This window comes from Canis aureus, chromosome 19 (assembly GCF_053574225.1).
Source record: "Canis aureus isolate CA01 chromosome 19, VMU_Caureus_v.1.0, whole genome shotgun sequence".
NCBI classification, from domain to species: domain Eukaryota; kingdom Metazoa; phylum Chordata; class Mammalia; order Carnivora; family Canidae; genus Canis; species Canis aureus.
The window spans coordinates 25,742,824-25,758,485 of NC_135629.1; the positions used below are offsets into that span (position 1 = coordinate 25,742,824).

At 38.7% G+C, this 15,662-nt stretch overlaps 2 long non-coding RNA genes across 6 annotated transcripts in view; one reads left to right on the plus strand and one right to left on the minus strand.

Moving 5' to 3' along the window:
• Positions 1-15,662, minus strand: part of LOC144289775 (uncharacterized) — a 66,606-nt gene that overhangs the window by 16,943 nt on the left and 34,001 nt on the right. For 4 of the 5 annotated variants that reach the window (XR_013357696.1, XR_013357693.1, XR_013357694.1 and 1 more), the window contains 5 exons: positions 9,306-9,376; positions 7,736-7,809; positions 6,113-6,230; positions 5,842-5,918; positions 2,841-4,551 (listed from right to left, as the gene is read on the minus strand). This is a non-coding gene — a long non-coding RNA (uncharacterized LOC144289775). Of the gene's footprint in view, positions 1-2,840; positions 4,552-5,841; positions 5,919-6,112; positions 6,231-7,735; positions 7,810-9,305; positions 9,377-15,662 lie in introns of those variants that run through there. The other variant, XR_013357697.1, reaches the window with a different exon arrangement.
• Positions 1-15,662, plus strand: part of LOC144289776 (uncharacterized) — a 47,393-nt gene that overhangs the window by 6,819 nt on the left and 24,912 nt on the right. Inside the window, exon 2 of the long non-coding RNA XR_013357698.1 lies at positions 5,648-5,693. This is a non-coding gene — a long non-coding RNA (uncharacterized LOC144289776). The remainder of the gene's footprint in view (positions 1-5,647; positions 5,694-15,662) is intronic.

Sequence of the window (15,662 nt, forward strand, 5' to 3'; positions counted from 1 at the left end):
CATCAGTTCCTCCTGATGGAGATTGTTACTGACATTTCTCTTTGTCTCTACCTTTTCTTTGGGAGGACAAAATCTCTTCTTCATCCCCCATCAAGCTCTTGAGTAGAGAAAAAAATACTTTCACAGAACAAGCCAGGCAGCTCCTCTGTAGGGATCGCACCACCTTCAATGCTCCTCTTTTCTGTTCCATCCGCCCTGCCTCAGAGACCAGGAAAGCATCAGCAAGCCCTGAGTACTGGTATGTCAGAGTCCCTGGGTTGGGCTCTTTGTGTCTAGGACAGGGTGACCAAAATGAAATAAGGCTTCTTATGGTAAGGTCTGACTCCCTCTACCCTTGGCCCTCTTTACTTTCCTGCAAGCAACACTCAGCATCTAGCATATCTCAGGCTTGGGGCATCTCCTAATACTCCAAAATATATCTGTGATAAAATGCTGGACACAGACTTTTGGTGACTTGCATACCTATGTATGAGGGTTTTTTTTTTCACCCCTTGACTCTTCTAAGCATCCCAGCAGTGCCAAGCTGATGGTGAAATTGGGTTTCCACCTTGAGTGGAGATGTTTATTTTCCAACCATCATAATTGGGGTAGATACTTGAGGAAAAGATTATGGGATACCATTGGAGCATGGATTCTGGTTATTTGATGTTGGCTCAAGTAGTAATCAAGCTGAAAAATTTCTAGAAAGTTATCTTTCCATCCTCTGTCCCAACAACAGCTCTGGTTCTCCAAGTAAGAATGATAATAATAGATGCAATTTCCCTTAATCAAAAGGTTCTCAGAATTGAGTGTGTATTAGAATCATCCAGTATGCATTAAAAAGGAGGAGAAGGAGGTGAAGGAGGAGGAGGGAGAAAAAAACAGGTCACTTGGGGCTACTTCTGATTCACTAGGACAGGGCAGGGTCTCAAAAGCTCTGTCTTTAAAAGGTAAACTGCCTACCCTCTCCCCAGCCTAGGCCATTCTAATAGATGTGTTAGGGACCATAGCTAGAGACACACTTGCTTAACCTGAGGATAACGAATATAATGTACTAACTCTATACATGATGCCTCAGTCCTCAGGTGTATATTAATGACACGTGTTGTAAAGATCATTCTCCCCCAACCAACCTCTAAAAAATTCTTGAGGGTAGCCCCGGTGGCTCAGCGGTTTAGCGCTGCCTTCAGCCCAGGGCATGGTCCTAGAGACCCAGGATGGAGTCCCATGTCAGGCTCCCTGCATGGAGCTTGCTTCTCCCTCTGCCTGTGTCTCTGCCTCTCTCTCTGTCTCTCTGTCTCTCTCTCTCTCTCTCTGTCTCATGAATAAATAAATAAAATCTTTAAAAAAAAATTCTTGAAGGAAGCCAACATAGAAGAAATACAAAGACTCAGGAAAACTTGAACCTGATGGGATTTTTTGGGGGGGCAGGGGTTGTCTTTCTCCATCTTTCACATGCATCAAATCCCACAGTTTATGAAGCATTTTCACATACATTATCTCATTTATTTGTATTAGAATTTCTTGACATGATGTCCATGTCCCCTCAAGAAAACATGAACAGATTTCAGAGCACTATGAACTTGAAGGGGAAAACATTTTTTCATTAAATTCTCACTAGAGGGGCACCTGGGTGGTCAGCGGTTGAGCGTCTGCCTTTGGCTCAGAACATGATCTGGGGTATGAGATCGAGTCCCACATCAGGCTCCCTGTGCCTATGTCTCTGCCTCTCTCTCTCTCTCTCTCTCTGTCTCTCATGAATAAATAAATAAAATATTTTTAAAAATTTCTAATTAGAATTTAGCATTTCCATCAATTATGAATACAAGCAACAAACCACAGTCCAAAAGGTACCTGTGACTTTATCATGAAATGAAGTCACAGATATTTTCATATCACATCACTGCTGTTATAGATATCTGAACACATCATTTAGCTTCCATACTAGTTAGAAATCATACAGTCCTCAGACTAACTGCTAAATCTTGTTATTTAAGGTATTGCTAGAGACATTTATTTTTATATCAATTGATTTTAATAATCCAGTCATTGTATTTCAATATGCTTGGTTGTCTTTTGCAATCCTAAGTATGCTATGCATTAAAAACACAATTCTAAAAAAGGATCTGTGGCTTCCCAGACTGCCAAAAAGATCTTTGGCAAAAAAAAATGAGGAAGAGTTAAGAATCACCCCTGATCAGATTATCACAATGATTCCTTGAAGATGGCAAGGTTGCTACTTATTAGTTACTATTATCTTCTTTCCAGGGTTGAGGAAGGATAGGGGATAGGGAAGTGACAAGTCCAAGGTGGTAAAGCTAGTAGGTAACACAGCCTGAACTCAAACTGGATGCTCAGGGTTCCTTACTGACCCCAGATGGTAAAATAAGAGGAGGCCATGGCCACTCTCTGTGCAGTAGCCAGCACATGAGTTGGAGAGGTGGGGAAGAAAAAACATTGAGAAATTTTTGCATCTGGGGAAGGCTTTGGAGTAATTACCAGAACAGCCAGAGGATGAGCAGCAGCAGAGAGCTGAGCCTGTCAGGCTGAGGTCCAGTGATTAATTGGTGCGGGGAACACAGCCAAAAGCAGAGAAGCCACACCAGGCCTCCATCCATTTGTCCATGCCCTGGGGTCAGAGATGGAGCAAATGGAATCTTTTATAAAAGAGGAAAGGGTGGAATGTAGCCATCGGGGGAGTTCTGCAAGGAATTCACAGGTGTTTTCTTATTGTACTCACCCCTCCCTAAGGACCTCTGGGTGTGCTGTTAGCTGTAGAGGGGAGGGGTGGGGTGCAGCTTGGCTGCGTTCTGCGATCTTTCATATGACCCACTCCCACCCCTGTATTTTTTATGGGCTACGGTGGTTTCTATTGAAATCATGTTCAAGGCACAGGGAGCTGGGTCACTGGAAAATTCATTGTGTTCTGCAGCAAATGTCAACAGGAAAAACTGGAGGGGCTTTGGGGGGCACTAAGGTCACTCCACTCTGGCCATGAAAGTGATGTCTTTTCCATTCTGTAAATCACTGCATCTTGGTGATTCTGCAGAATTAGGTTCAGAAGAAACTTGTCAAATTCTTCTCTCTCTTAAGAAAAGGAAGCTGCAGAGGATGATTTGGCCCATTTCTTTCCATTGAAATGCTGGTGTCAGTGTGTTGGTAACTGATACTAAGAGGCATTAGTGATGTGCAAGCACAGCTGCTGTGTATCAGGAGGACATTTTCCCCCTAGTATTTATTTGAATTATGAAATAGTAGAAGATTTGGAAAAGATTTTTTAAAAATAAAACAAGAATCACTTTTAATGCACCAGTGTTAATATTTTGGTGACTTTTCCTGTGAATAGAGAGGTAGAGCAGCAACTTCCCTATGTCCATGATGTCTAGAAAGCATGCAAGTACAACCTTTGTGTCCATAAAAACCCATTCTCATTAGTAGGGCATTATGAACACATTATGTTACCTTTGGAGACATATAAAATTAGGTTCCGAAATGGGAGAATTCTTCCTTTTTTTCTTTTTTTCCTCCTTTCATCTATCTTCCCACTCAAGGGGTCTCAGTTGCTTCTTCTATCCTGCAAGCTTCTACCATCAGACACTTAGTAACTGGCAGAGCATGGCCATCTAACTTGGGAGCCGTTATCTGTAGCAGATCGTATTTTTCCTGCAGTGAGCAGTTTCCTGTAGGTCTCCAAGGACCAGGCTAAGGGTTTCAGATTCTTTAAGGAAAGAAAATGTAGCAGGCTAACAACTCCCACCTCTCTGTGCCACTATGAGCCATCTCTCATGGTGTAATTTAACTTGTTTTGTGCTAAAAGACACTCCCTTTCACCTAGAGAATAGGAAGATGGAAATAAATGGCAAGGACAGAGCACCCTTCCTGTTACATTATATGGTAAGACCTAACATTTTTTAGGACTAAATATGTGCCAAGTACTATCCTCATTGCTTATCATATAACTCACTGAATCTTCACACCAACCCTATGAGGGAAGTACAGTACAGAGAAGTCAAGTGACTTACAAGCCCTGGGTCATATGGTTAGGAAGTAGCACAGTATGAGTTCTGACCGAGGCCATCTCACCTGACAGCCCCCATCTTGGCAGATTGTATTTTCCAAAGATGGCAGCACCAATTATATCTCATCCCACCTGGCATCTTACATGGTAGTACTCCTCCATCAAACAGTGGGGATCTGTGTTGCTCTCTTTGAACCTAATTGAACCCTTGTAACTGTCTTGACCAGTACAGTGTGCTGGAAGTAGCACTGAGTGATTTTCAAAGCCAGATTAAAAAAGTCAATACAACTTTTGCATAGCTCCTTCTCTCATGGAACATTTCCCCTTAGAATCCGGCCACCATATTTTAAGGAAGCCCATGCCACATAGAGAGGCCTATGTGATGCTCTGCCTGGCAATCCCAATGAGGGCCCAGTCCAAGAGCCAGCATCACCCACTGAACATGTGAGTGAATGGGCCATTAGAAGATCCCAGCCTCAGGCTTCCAGTCATCCTGTTGGGGTTCGAAGAACTTATGGAGCAGAGCCAAGCTGTGCCTCGTCTGAATTCCTGACCTACAAAAATTGCAAGAGATAAAACATGATTTCCATTGTTTGAAACCACTAACTTTAGAGGTAATTTGTTATATAGGCGGTGTCATTGGAACATTGCTCTTAACTTGTAGCACAGCAAAGATAAGCTCTCAGCAACTCGCCATCCCTCCTTTGTTCTGGCCCGCTCTGGTACATCACCAGCTTGAGTTTGCCATGAAGGAAATCTTGCCTGGATTTTTCTTGGTCCAACTCCACTGGGACAATTATTTCCATTAGGCTTTCTATTATTGTTTACGTTTTTGTATTTTTCTCAGGTTTCGTGGGCCTTTCATAGGGGAATAAGAAGCTATCTCAGAGCCCGAAAGCCAAATGCCATTTTAAGCCAAATGCAGAATTGGCCTCTTTTAGGAAAGATATAGCCAGTCCTTCAACAATTGTTGACTAAGGAGTTACTCAGACCACTATTGGGCTTTGTCCAAGTAAGCCCATTCAGTCAAGAAATAATGTACAATAATTTCCAAAGAAAAAAGAAAAGAAAAGAAAAAATGCACCATGTGTTTGAAATCTTGACTATTTGATCCTCTGTTTAATTCTCTTCTCTGGAAAAAGTCAAAGACAGTAGAGAAGAAGATCGGCAAACCAAGAGAGAAATACAATGGCCTAAGAACCAAGTGAGAAAATGTACTAATGTTAAGTTCAATTGTAAGAGTTAGGATGTTTAGGGTTTATGAAGCTCTGGCCTCCCAAGTCCCTACCTCAGAGCTTTTATACATGTTTTTAGAGCTTTTTTCCTCAGATGTAAGCGTGGCTCACTTCTTTTAGCCCTCTATTCAATGTCCTCATAAAATGTCCGTAAGTGGCAATATAGTTTAAAAGGTTTAGTTGGTGGGAATGAGGAATAGAGGTGGTAGGACATAAGAGGTCACCACTACCCTCTCCCCATTAACATAGGAAAAATAAATGTGCCAATTTCACATGGATTTTGATGCCCAGACACCTATAAGTGGATATGTATTTGCTTATATTACATCCAAGTTTGAAGAGTTGTACTCTTCAATAAACTGCCTCTTCAAATTCTGAGCATGTCTGACATATTCCTCTACTCCCATTGTTTTAGGGTTAGGAGGAAACAAAAGAAGAAATGACAAAAAGAGAGGAGAGAGGTAAGTCAAAATTAAATACATAAGAGCCCTAGTTTTAATTTTTAAAGCTTAAGAATTGCTATATCATCCCAGGGTCCCAAAAAGAACAGATGGCACATGCAAAATAAAGATTATTTGGGAAGGGTTTATTTGCAAAGGATCTACTTACAGTGGTGTGGGTATGGAGAACCAAAGAGAAGAGTGCATAAATGGAGGACTAGCAGGAGTGAAGTCCACCACGTTAGCCTGCAGGGGAGAGAGAGATAGAAGTGACCAGGACTAAAAAAAGAGTCTCATAGAACAGCTCCTTTGAGAGAAGCTGTGACCTTATATTAAGATACAATTAAGGAGCTGTCAAAATGGACTACAAGAATTAATATCCTGACCTCACTTCCCTTCCTCCCTTTCTCCTGCTAGAACTTTTCATTGGCTATACCTACCTTGAAGTCAGAGGTCCAAGAGACATTGAGGTCAGCTCTTGAAGCAGACAACACAATAGAAATGGTAATGGATCTAGAGGACAAAGAAGAGATATCCGGCATACTTGTCACCCCATACCTAAAAAAGTTTCAAAATTAGAAAACACTTGGTTTTAGAGAGTGCTAAATTTTATTAGTGATGCCTAAAAGGTACAAATTCAACTTTAAACCAAATACAGATTTTAGAAAGACATTAACAAGAGTCTAAGATTTATAACTTACCTTCTTGGCTTAAATATAATTGAGTTCTCTGGGTGTGTAGCAATAAACTTCATTCCTATTTATCTCTATATGGCTCATCTTCACAGTGATAACAAATATAATACAAACTCATGAGCATCGTATCTCAATAAGTGATCCTTTTAAAGCCTAAGGCCAATAATGTCTCCCTTCTGTTAATTCACACCTTTCTCATGGCTTGGAGTAAAAGCTAGAATCTTTCCAATGGCCTACAAGACCCTAAATAATAAGCCCCTGGTTATTTCTCTGAACTTAACACTTTTTTTTTTCTCATCTGTTCTCAGCCAAACTGATTCAAATACATCAATCATAACCTGCGTCAGGGTCTTTGCACTTGTTTCCACTGCTCTTTCCCAAGCATAAACATGACTGCCTCATTTTCATGGATATGTGTTCAAATGTCACCTTGAGAGAAGCCTGCCTAACAACTCTATATAAAATAGTAACTAAAGTAAAATGTGTTTTCCATAAAAAGGGCACACCAGGATTCCCCATATGATCTTCCAGAAATTTGCAACTGTTCATCAACAGGGAGAATCTGTTTTTTTCTGCTTTTGATGGGACTTGTGACTGCCTCAGCCACAGGAGAAATAATTCTGGGGATTTCCAAAACTCAATTTTAAAAGGTCATACAGCTTTCTTCTGATGCTCTCCTTTTCTTGGGATATTTGCCCTTGGAACTCACCTCCCATTTTATAAAGAAGCAAAGGCCACGCAAACAGACTATAAATATATATATATATTTTTTTTTATATATATTTTTTATATAAATATATAAAGTATTGTATACATTGTGGAATGTATTTCATTCCACAGTCAAACTGAGGTCTCAGCCAATAGCCAACATCCGTCACCAGATATGGGAGTGAATCAGCCATCAGGTGGTTCCAGCCACAGCCTTCAAGCTGCCCCAGCTGATGTCAAGTGGAATAAACAAGAACTATTCCTGCCAAAACCAACCCACGTCACAGATTCATGAGCAAAATAATTGGCTAATTATGCCACTATTTTTTGGAGTAATTTGTTATATAGCTTAACATGAGAGTATATTTTTGGTGCCAAAAGTGAGATGCAGTGGCAACAAAAAATCTAAAATATGTGGAAATGACTTTGGAACAAGGTAGAGGGCAGAAATTGTAAAAACCTTCAGGAGAGTGTTAGTGAAAGCCTAAAGGATCTTGAAGAGACCACTAAAGAATGCCTGATAACCCTATGAAGCTATCTGTGAAGGTTTAAAGGAAGGTGAGAAAAATATTTTCAGAAACTGAAAGAAGTCCTTGTTATGTCATGAGACAAAGTTTAGGAATCCCGTTCCTGAAGCAATGTGGAAAGCTGATGACGTACCAACTAATTGGACGATCTAGTTAAGGAGATTTCAGGCAGCATCTTGAAAGTGTCTTCTGGCTTCTTCCTATCATCTGTGATAAAATGAGAAAGCAAAAAGATGACCTTGAAGAAAAAAGGAATTATTCACATTTCAAGTAACATTGAGAAGAAATATAAAGGAGCCAGGACTTGATGTGTTCAAGAATAAAATGATTTCTAATTCCCAGCCTTCTCAGTAGTTTCAAATTTTGAAATAGCCTCGGAGCAAATATTAAAACCAGGACTGGATAGTTAGACCCTTTGTTAGAACCTCAGAAAGACCCAAGGCAGTGCCTCAAGAACTGCTTTGCTCACCCAAAAGACCCTCTGGCGATCTTTCAGGAATGCTCCCCAGATCCTCTGTAAACCAATAGAACAAACAACCTGAAGAGTGCTCATTAGAAATTTTACAGCAAGCTCAAGGTAGAAAAGGGCTTATTTGACAAGACTGGTGGGTGTAGCTTTTGTCTAATGGAATGTATTCATAATGCACAGATTCATAAGAAACTCACAAGGTTTTTAAAATAATTATATCAGCTTGGCTGGAAAGGGAAGTTTAGTTAACATTTTACATGCAGAAAGTAGACTGAGAAAACTGTTCAGCTGTCACATGGGCCATTATTAATAGAAAAGGAAAGAAGACTTGGAGAGTACAAGCAAGAGCCACGGTGCACAATTGTCAGACTAAGTACTGCACTTAGTCAAGTACATGGCAACACGTACCCTACTGGATTTCAAAATTAGCATGGATTCCTGTGTGCTTCTCATTTCCCCCCTTTTGAAAGAGAAGGATCTATAGCAGTTACTGTATACCTGTCCCATCAGTATATGTTCCATATATATGTTGTAGCCCAATTGTTTCTCAAGTTCACAAGACTCAAGATCAATAGCAACTGTCCCTAGAAGCCCTACTTGAGGAACCAAACCCAAAAAGCCTCAGCTGCATATAAGTGTGATTTAGAGGGCAAAGTCTTAAACTGTGAGCCTGAAATTGAAGCCATAATGGAAGTAGAATTCGTAGTTCTTGAGGAGGGAGTAAACTGCTTTGAATATGAGAGGGATATAAATTACAGTAGCCAGAGGGCAGATTGTGGCAAAGTGTATTTTCCAAAATGGCCACAGCATGTTTCTGGTCTCATATACTCTTCTATAACCTTGATACTTCCTATCAAGATGTGGAATCTATTTAGCCTTCCTTTGGGAGGAACCTGAAAAATGTAACATCTACATAAAAGCAATTATAAAATGTTATTGGGGCACCTGGGTGGCTCACTGATTGAGCATCTGTCTTTGACTCAGATCATGATCCTGGGGTCCTGGGATGGAGTCCCACATCAGGATCCCCACAGGAAGCCTGCTTCTTTCTCTGCCTGTGTCTTTGCCTCTCTCTGTGTCTCTCATGAATAAATAAATAAAATCTTTTAAAAAATAAAATGTTGTTGAAATGCCTTTAAAAAATAAAATAAATAGAGATATGGATAGAAAACTTGATGTCATAAAAGTATTAATTATTCCTAAATTAATCCATAAATTCAAAAAACATAATTACCATTTTAACAGGCCGGACTGTTCATGGAACTACCCAAGCTGGTCCTCAGATTCATGTAGAAGAGGAAACAGCTATAAAAAGCCAAAGCAATCATGATTAAGAGTAAAGCAGAATGCAGAGGAAAATATTTGCCCTGGTGTATGTCAACATTATAAATCTATAGCAATGAAAATGTTGTGGAAGTAGTACACAGATGGGTAGACCAACAAAATGGACTAGAGAACAAGAACTATCTTCATGTACTTCTGAATACTTGGTTTATGATAATAGTGGTTTTGCAGAGCAGCAGGAAAATAATTGTCTTCTCAATAACTAATGCTGGGACATTTGAGTACCTGTAATGAAAAATATTAAATCAGAGCTCTTCTCTATGCTAATTCCAAGTGGATTCTAGACTTAATTGTGTAGGTAAAAATATAAAATGTTTAGAATTAATGTAGGAGGATGTCTGAATGACCTTAGTGAAAGGATTTCTTAGATGGTACATAAAAAGCACCAAGTGTAAAGAAAAAGACTGATAAAATTGACTACATTAAAATCCAGACCTTCCATTCAAAAGTAAGGTGCAAAGAAATTCACTCACTTGGGAGAAAGTATATGTGATGCATATAAACCACAAAAGATTGGTATCTAAGAGGTATAAATAACCCCTTCCCATCACTAGTAATTTGGAAGATGCAAACTAAAACCAGAATGAAATACTTTTCACAGACCTCAGGTTGGCAAAAAATTTTAGTCTGTCAATATTAAATGTGGGTTGAGAGTGTGGGGGAAAGAAATTTTGCACATGCTGATGGTAATCCTTACAGAGCAATTTGGCAGTCTTTAATAAAGTTGAAGCAACACGTCATATATAACCCAGCATTTCCACTCCTGGGCATATATCTTACAAGAGACTTCTGCCCATATGCACAAAGAACCAAGTCCAGGAATATTTGTAAAGCCATTATGTGTTATAGAAAAACATTGGAAATAACCTAAATGTTTATCAGCTGGGAAGTGGAAAAACAAATTGTGGCTTATTTGTACAGTGGAATGTTTTAAAGCAGTTAAAAAGAGTGAGCTAAATTACATATATAAACATAGATAAATCCCTAAAACATGATAATGGATATAAAAAAGTCAAGTTGTAAAATGATGCAAACAGAATGATCCACTTACAGAAAGTTTAAGAATATGTAAAACAATATTATATAGTTCATGATACTGCACGTGTAGTAAAAATAGTAAGACATCCTTGGGGATGATAACAAAATCCAAGATAAAAACAAAATCTATCTGTGTGTTGGAATTGGAATAAAGAGATGTAGTAGAGAGTTGCGGACACATTTGTGTTGTTTTATTTCTTTGAAAGGAGAAGGAAGCTGTGGCATTGTTAAGATAAATTTATACTGTAAGTGGCATTCAATATATCGTTCTCTATCCTTTCTTATTGACACTTTTTTTTAAAGCTCTATGGGAATCAGAAACCTTGGTGAGAGGGCAGCCCGGTGGCTCAGCAGTTGAGCGCTGCCTTTAGCCCAGGGCCTGATCCTGGAGACCTAGGATCGTCAGGCATCCCTGCATGGAGCCTGCTTGTGTCTCTGCCTCTGTGTGTGTGTGTGTGTGTGTGTGTGTGTGTGTGTGTGTGTGTATGTGTGTCTCTCATTAATGAATAGATGAAATCTTTAAAAAAAAAAAAAGAAAAGAAAAGAAACCTAGGTGACTTCATATGGTTTGTTGCTTTATTTGTGGATCTAGAAAGACATTGTACATAACTTCTGCAGAGAACGTTCTGACACCATGAAGGAAATTCTGTTTACATTGTGCTCTGAAGTCAACTCTACACATCCTCAGCAAACCCCTTTGGTTTTAGGTAAAATGATCAATCAGATTATTCTGTCTTTCCTGGCAAAAGGGTTTCTTTTATATTTATCATCAGAAAATCTACTTCCAGCCAGTCTAGTCAATATGAGGAAGTTAAGGTGTAATCAAATTATCTCCCAAATTGTCCTAAGACCAGAAAGAAAAGATAACTTCAGCACACCCACTATGGTTTCTAAGGCCATGCTAAACATAACATTTCAATTTCTCAGAGCAAGAAGGGAGATTGAGTCACCAAAGAAGGTGATCAAGACTTGAGTTCAAGACTTTTGGTTACTGAAGTTTCAATCTCCATGCCTATTTCTACATCTGCATTTGACATCATTGCTCTAAGAAAAAGTAATGTAGGATTTGGGTTGATTATCCAGAAATGAGAGCAAGTAGATAGCTTTGTTTTGTGTCATTTCTTTATTCATTTTTTAGATGGCAAACCATATATATGCTTTTTGGTTGCATTCTCCAAAAGCAGACCCTAAGAAAATGATTTACGTGAAAGTAGTTAATTTGGGGCAGAAATCCCAGGCAGCACAGTGAGGACATAGAGGAATGAAACAGAGAGGAGAGGAATGGTAATCATGGCATGTGAATGAGCAGGTTTGCTGCTCTGGGTACTGGGGTTCAGTTTTGCAGGAGGCTCTTTAAGGGACTGTGTAGAATTGCCTTGAAATTGGCCCTACAAGTCATAAAAGAGCAGGAATATCCACCACCTCCACATTCCTAGGGATATGAACTTGCACTCAGGCCCATACCTCCTCCTGCAAGCCAGTCAAGCAGGCTCCTGTGGGCCATTAAAGCCCTCAACCTAAGTTCAGAAGCCAGCTGTGTGCAAGGAAACTCTACAAAAACGTCAGGTGTCATCCAGCATGGGCCAGGGGGATCTGCCCACAGCATCTGACAAAGATATCTGCAATAGAGTACAGCGTATAATGTTTTCCATGCGTGGGCAAGAACCTCCAGTGGTTCAGGAGACGATTTTAGATGATTCTGGGTCATGATAATAAATAACATTGAATCACATAATGAGAAAGTTCTTTTCACTGTTGTTTCAACCCGTGCAATCCAAGAAAAAGGTCTCATTTTGGTCCTAATTGCTCTGTGCTGAATAGTGTCTCTCCAAAATTCATAATTCAAACTCCTACCCCCACCAGTACCTCAGAATGTGACTGAATTTGGAAATAGGGTCTTCAAAGAGGTAATTAAGTTAAAAAAGTCATTAGAGTGGGCCCTAATCTAGTATGACTGGTGTCCTTGTCAAAGACAAGGTTTGGATACACACATTACAGAGGGAAGATCTGTAAGAATACAGGGAGAAGATGGCCATCAACAAGCCACCATAGGCCTCAGAAGCAAACATCCCCACCAACACCCTGGTCTTGGACTTCTTGCTTCCAGAATTGTGAGAAATTAAATTTCTGTTATTTAAGCCATCTAGGCTTTGATACTGTGTATAGCAGCCTTAGCAAACTAATACATTAATTATGGCTTATTATGCCTTATCTCCAGGACTTGTTAGCTCTCTGATTAGCAGGGTCAACTTCAGGCTCGGAACTTTTTAGTGAAAACTTGGTGTCTGGCTGGTTCCGTTGAAGGAGCATGCAACTCTCTATCTCTGTGTTGTGAGTTTGAGCCCCAAATAGGGTGTAGAGATTACTTAAATAAAAACTTTTTTAAAAATTAAAACTTAAAAAAAACAAAGGAACTTCTACTGACAACCAGCATTGGCTAAAATGTGCTAATCCTATCCTGTTTCCATTGCATTTACTTTAACAGTTACCCTCAACCTATCACAAGTGGTACAGTTACCCTCAATCTATCACAACCTATCACAAGTTAATACCAGCAACAATGCAAAATTTCCCATTTAAATACATGTATATAATCTTTTAAGCCACCCTAAATAAATAATAGAATCATGAAGACTGTATGAAATAGGAAGTCTGGGAAATTCTGTGAGCTCTAGAGGAGCACATTATGATGGAAAGAGTGTGACCTTGTTGACACCTAACTCTCCTAGGCTTCAGTACCACTAATATTGACCGCTTAGGATAGGTGGGGAAATTCAAACAGGTTATTTATATAGCAACAAACACACTGTCTAGGAGTAATTTAAAAATTAGTAAATGTTAGTTCTCTCTTCTCAAAATATTTATAAGAAAATATAGATCGTTTAATATACCTTAGCTTTCCTACGATCCTCAGGTATGAGAGTACTACTAATCAGATATTAATCAGATTTAATGTAATTCTCTTAGAAGAGTCCCTTTCTCATCATTTTGTTCCATCATAGGAAACTGGGGTTCTGCAACTGGGTTCTTTTCCAATTTAATGTATCCTTTCTTATTATAGACAGACATAGGAAAGCATTAATTTCCATTCTCTTTGTCTACACAAAATCAACAAAGAAATAAAGTTTAGTTTTACTTTTTAAAAATTTTTAAAATTTTTTTAAAGATTTTATTTATTTATTCATGAGAGACATAGAGAGAGAGAGAGAGAGGCAGAGACACAGGCAGAGGGAGAAGCAGGCTCCATGCAGGGAACCCGACGTGGGACTCATCCCAGGTCTCCAGGATCACACCCTGGGCTGAAGGCAGCACTAAACCACTGAGGCACTGGGGCTGCTCTAGTTTTACTTTTAAAAGTAATTATTACTTTTACTTAAAAGTAACATTTTTTAAATTTTTTAATTAAAAGAAACTTTTTGGTACTTTATAATTTTTATTTTAATTCTAGTTAACATACAGTGTTATATTAGTTTCAGGTGTACAATTGAGTGATTCAACACTTCCATAGATCACCCCATTTTCATCATGATACTCTTAAACCTTTCACCTATTTCACCCATTCCCCTACTCAGCTCCCCTTTGGCCACCACCAGTTTGTTCTCTCATATTTAACAATCTGTTTTGTCATTTGTCTCTTTTTCTCTTCATTTGTTTTATTTCTTAAGTTCCACATCTGAGTGAAAACATATAATATTTGTCTTTCTCTGAATGACTTATTTCACTTAGCATTATACCCTCTAGAACCTTCCATGTTATTGCAAATGGCAAGATTTCATTCTTTTATCACTGAGTAATATTCCATAGCATATGTATATAGGCCATATCTTCTTTATCCATTCATCTATTGTTGGATACTTGGGCTGCTTCCATAGTTTGGCTATTATAAATAATGCTGTGATAAACATAAGACTATATATATCTTTTTGAATTATTTTTTCGTGTGTGTGTTCTTTGGGTAAATATCCAGTAGTGCAGTTACTGGATTATATAGTAGTTCCATTTTTTATTTTTTGAGGAACCTCCACACTGTTTCTACAGTGGCCACACCAGTTTGCATTCTCACCAATAGTGTACAAGGTTTCCTTCTTTTCTCCATATCCTCACCAACACTTGATGTTTCTTGTGTTTTTTATTTTAGCCATTTTGACAGGTGTGAGGTATTTCTTTATGGTTTTGATTTGCCTCTCACTGATGATGAGTAATGCTGAGCATCTCTTCTATTGGCCATCTGCATGTCTTTGGAGAAATATCTGTCATATCTTTTGCCCATTTTTAATTGGATTGTTTGCTTTTATGGTGCTGAGTGGTGTAAGTTCCTTATATATTTTGGATATTAACCTTTATCAGATACATCATTTGCAAATGTCTTTTCCCATTCAATATGTTATCTTTTAGTTTTGCTGGTGGTTTCCTTTGCTGTGAAGAAGCTTTTTCTTCTGATGTATTCCCAATAGTTTATTTTTGCTTGTTTCCCTTGCCTCAGGAGACATATCTAGAAAAATGGTGCTATGGCTGATATCAGAGAAACTACAACCTATGCTCTTTTCTAGGATTTTTAGGGTTTCAGGTCTCTTATTTAGTTCCTTAATCCATTTTGAGTTTATTCTTATGTATTCTTATGTATATATTCTTACACTTATGTTAGAAAGTGGTTCCATAACTAGGTTCTTCTAATCTGTTTGGAACTGCTCAGTCCATGTCTTTTTGGATGTTGGGAAGTCAAATGAGGAAGCAGGTTTGGAAGTACCTTAGAAAGTTTGCATACAGAGGGAGTAGTGATGGGATTACTACTTAGGCCATGTTGTAGCTGTGCTATCTGACTAGTGTGTCTTGGTTGCATTCATTAAAATGAACCACAGTGCTAAAAACTGCAGTTTTTTTCCCAGGGCTTCTTCTCTTAATGTGAGAAGTGTTCAAGAGTTTCTTATCCAAATAGTAGAGCATTATGGGCCCTGAGAGCTTTCTTCTGGTTCCAGGGGTCTTCAGCAGAGAAAAATTTGTCATCTCGGAATTTTTGAGATCTATATTACAGAAGGTAGTTTGAGTCAATGTTCTTAAAACAGTGAAAATGCCAATTTAGAATACAATGTTATGCTTCTTTCATGGGAGGAAAAAAAGCAAAATGGAAATCCCCAAAATACAAGTTATTATTGGGTTTCTTTCTTGTTGTAGAGTATTTTGTTATAGTTTTTTTTGTTGTTTGTTTTTT